This window comes from Octodon degus, unplaced genomic scaffold, assembly GCF_000260255.1.
Source record: "Octodon degus isolate 3935 unplaced genomic scaffold, OctDeg1.0 scaffold00103, whole genome shotgun sequence".
Classification (NCBI taxonomy): domain Eukaryota; kingdom Metazoa; phylum Chordata; class Mammalia; order Rodentia; family Octodontidae; genus Octodon; species Octodon degus.
In genome coordinates, this window is record NW_004524679.1 from 8,560,574 (window position 1) to 8,565,034 (window position 4,461).

At 39.7% G+C, this 4,461-nt stretch overlaps 1 pseudogene; it reads left to right on the forward strand.

Annotated features, from left to right (window-relative positions):
- The first annotated feature begins 559 nt into the window (after window positions 1–559).
- Window positions 560–1,806, forward strand: LOC101586279 (annotated as a pseudogene).
- The last annotated feature ends 2,655 nt before the right edge of the window (window positions 1,807–4,461 follow it).

The following is a 4,461-nucleotide window of genomic DNA, read 5'->3' on the forward strand; positions in this document are numbered from 1 at the left end:
ACACATGTCATGTTCAATAAGCAAGCTGCATGGGAAATATTTCAATGAATAAAGCACTGGGAACTCCACTTAATGGGAAATTTCTGTCCACCAAATATCACCAATATTGCAAATAGATAACACATACACATTTAAATAATCCTAATCAATAATCACTCATATAAATGTCTTCTATCTGGAGTATCCATAGAATGAAAACAAAATTAGGATTCCAAAATTTATTCCATTTTTTTCCCCCTGTATTTTAGAGTAGGGTCTACAGAGTGCTCAGGATATCACTACTCTATTGGACTCATAAAAGATTCTTATGTTTACAACCTCCAAGACAGTCTTGCATCACAATGCTCAGTCGCAATCACCATCTCAGCATGCCTCAAGCAGGGTGCTTGTATGGCAGAACTGGAGATGAAACCCTCAGCTCCTGCGCATTCTTGCAGGCGCTTTAATCTGAGGAGCTATTTGGCCAGCTTTTGGGCCTGAAAATTTAAAGACCCAAGGCAAAAATGGTCATCTGAGATCCTACTCTTAGCATAATGAGGTGAACAAGAAACCAAAACAAGACATGAAAAATGAACTTCTGGATTATGAGGAAGTTGAAGAGCACCAGGCTCTTGCTGACAGCACTCCCCCTTTCCTAAGAAAGATTTGCCACAACTCTGGCTTATGGGATTTCCAACTGAATCCAGAGCTCTTGAGGGCCTTCGTGGACTGTGGCTTTTATCACTTCTCAAAGGTTCAGCATGAGTGCATCCCCAGGCCATCCTGATCATGGATATCCTGTGTCAGGCCAAGTCTCGAATGGGCAGGATGTCCGTCTTCATGCTGGCATACCAACAGGAAATTGAGCCTTCCAGCAGCCAGATGGAAGTTCTAGTCACGTGTCACACAAGGGAGCTGGACTTCCTGTCAACGAGGTGTATGAGTGCTTCTCCAGGTACATACTGAGTCTCAAGTTCTCCGGGTAATTTGGAGGCCATTCCATCAGGAATGATGAGGAAGTACGAAGAGAAACTGTCCTGACCTCTTAGTGGGAACCCTAGGCTGGATCCTGGCACTCATGAGGAACAGCACTCTCAACCTGAAGAACGTGGAGCAGTTTTTGCTTGAAGTGTGTGACAAGATGCTGGAGCAGCTAGACATAAGGCCAGACATGCAGGAGATCTTTCACTGGACACCCCATGAGAAGCAGTGCATTATGTGCAGCTCCACTGTGAAGAAGGAGTTTCAGCCAGTCTAGAGGATGTTCAAGCAGGATGCCATGGAGGTGTTTGTAGATCGGTAGACCAATGTCATGATGCATGGCCTGCAGCAGTACGAGGTGAAGCTCAAGGACAATGAGAAGAAATGCAACCTGTTCCACATCCTAGATGTATTAGAATTTAACCAGGTGGTGATCTTCATGAAGTCGGTACAGAATTGCATGGCCCTTGTCTAGCTACTGGTGTAGCGGAACTTCCTGCCCATCACCATGCATGATGGCATGGCACAAGAGGAAAAACTATCACTATACCATCAACTCAAAGAATTTCAGTGGTTGAAACTTGTGGCCAATAAACTGTTTGGACAAGGGGTGGATATTGAAAGTATCAACATTGTCTTCAGCTATGATATACCTGAAGACTCAGACACTTACCTGCATTGGTTTTCCTGTGCAGGTCCCTTTGGTGCCAAAGCTTGGCCATCACTTTCATGTGCATCAAGAATGATGCCAAAATTCTTAATGATGCTCAAGTCTGGTTTGAAATTATTGTGGATGAGCTTCCAGAAGAGATTGACATCTCCACAAACATTAAGCAGAGTCTATAATCACGTTCCAGTAAGGGCATCACGATCAGGCCCTGCCTGCTTCTCTGGCCACAAACAAGTCTCTTTACTGTTTAAAGGGTGTAGCTTTGTGTAACAATACATTTTTATAATGGATAAACACTAAGCATGTGAGATGAATGCACACTTCTTAGGGGGAAATATATAACAGGTAAATAAATACCTAAAAATGCTCCACTTCACTGGCAGTTTGAGAAGTATAATCTAAAACATCAAGATGCCATATCTACCCAGATAGAATGGCTGTCATAAGGAAATCAACTGTGCAGCGAGATAGATCAGCATTCTAAAGCACCTGCTTAAGCAAATGTAAGCACGTGCAGGGAACCAAATCTTGATCACAACCACCACATAGGAGGCCAGCCCCACACATATGGTGGGCTGAGCAAGCAAACACATTTTAAAAAATCAACTAATAGCAAATGCTGGATAGGCTTTTGAGGAAAACAAACCACTCTCCACTGTTAGTGGGAATGTAGACTAGTACAACGACTATGGAAATCAGTGTAGAGACTCCTCAAAAAATTAGGATTGAAAATCCCACTCACTCCAGCTATTTGATTATTGAATATTTAAAAAAACCCTGAAAATATCATTCCACAATGACATATGTGCAGCAGTATGTATAACAGCACAATTTGTCATAGTCATATCTGGGAAACAAAAAAAAAAAAAAAAAGCCTGTCAAGTGAGGAGGTGGTGGAAAAAATATTCTATTTTAATACAATAGAATATTACACAGCTTCAAAGAAAGACAAACTGGAAGTCTTCATAGATAAGTGGTTGCAACTAGAGGCTATACTCTTTTTTTTTCAAAGTTTTATTGATAGACAGATAGCAATGAGACAGTTTCAAATCAAATTGGAAGTACAGATTCAACAAATAACACACTTCATATATTCTTCTAAGTGGTTAATTGCTGTACAGGATGGAGATTTCAGATCCTATTTACAAACACCATTAGAACAAATCATTCTATTCATTAAGAGAATGCAACTATATATCTATCCTAACCACTTTGAATACACAGATACAAAATGGACATTCATCTGTATACCCCATTTTTTCTAAGATGCGTTATTGAATATTATAGGTGTGTAAACTCAGCAAAATATTCTAAAAAAGTCCAGTAGCCCAAAATAGCATTGTATCTTCTGTTGAACTGGCAATGTCAGAAATTATTGATCTGAGTCCCCCAAAGCTCAACATAACAGCAAGGCTTTATTTCCTATATTTCGTCTTCATACTTTTCTACTGTGTGGTTAAGACCAAGGTAAAGCAGGACCGGTGCAACAAGAGCTGTAGCTTTTTGGTCTGAGAAGGTCAGTGAAATGTCCTCAGGATTTATCTTGAGATCCCATACCTCAGATTGTAGAAACTTTGTCAGTGCAGCCATGTGGATGAGTCACGGCCATTGCTTGGCCAATGTGCTCTCTGTGAAAGCCTGAGAGAGTGTCTTCTCCCCATGTGACTCTCCTTATGCACACTCTACATCTTCGATCACTTTCCTCTTTGGCCCCATTATCTTTTTGATCAGAAAATTTGGGACACTACCGCGGTACATGATGTTACAGTACAAGTTCTCATATGTCCTGAGTCTTAATTGACCTTAGAAGGTTAGGGCCAAAATGTTGGCATTCCTTGTAGCCCTCCTTTTTCTCTAATTTTGGTCTGCAAACTTACGTTGTTCACCATCCAGAAGACAAGCTTATTATTATTATCAAATGATTTAGGCTTTTAAGCTTAACCTCACTATCTCACTGCATTTCAAACATCTTAGGCATCATAAGGAGTAGGTATTTTTCATCAAGTAGTGATATGTTGAACTTTAAGTCCTTGAATAATATGATAAAAACATTTTAAAAATTACATTATATTTTAAAAATAGAATAAAGAATTATATACTTCTCATGTTTGCACATAAGTCCAAAAATCTCATCAAATACAACCTTGAAGCAGGACAGTCCCACAATATTCCTTTTCCTGTCTCTTGCTTTCATTCACCACCCCCTTCTTCTTGAACAACCACCTACCCGAGAGACATCATAGCAGTAAATGGCATGTCATGACAAGCTGACCATATTCAGACTACCAGAATGACAGGCACTCCAAACATGAAACTACTGTTACAAATTACCATCTGCAGTGCAGTAGCTTAGTTCACAGGTATCAATATATATAGTTAGTCAGGGTGAGAATCTTTGTAATTAACTGCTAGATTAAAAAATCTTCTGAAGATTCTCAGGATCATTGCCTTGCTCATCTTTTACATATAACTGTATGGCTTGACATTGTCATGTTTCCTAGCTCTTCTCCTTTCCCTCTCTTGATTAGTTAGTCCTTGAGATCCTGCTTTCCTTTTACTTGTATTATATCTTTCTATTTGTATTTCTTCTTTGGAGTTCTTATACTAGGGAGACTATACGATATTTACACATGTGTGTCTGGTTTATTTCACCTATGAGCATATGTTCAAGTGGCATCCACTTCAGTATAAAGGCTTGCTGTTTATCATTCTTAATAGCTGAATAATACTCCATTGTGTAAAAGTACCACATCTTTCTCAACCATTCCTCAGGTGATGGGAATCTCTGAGTTTGGTTTGCTCTTCCTTTTCTACTTGTTGAAGGTGAAACA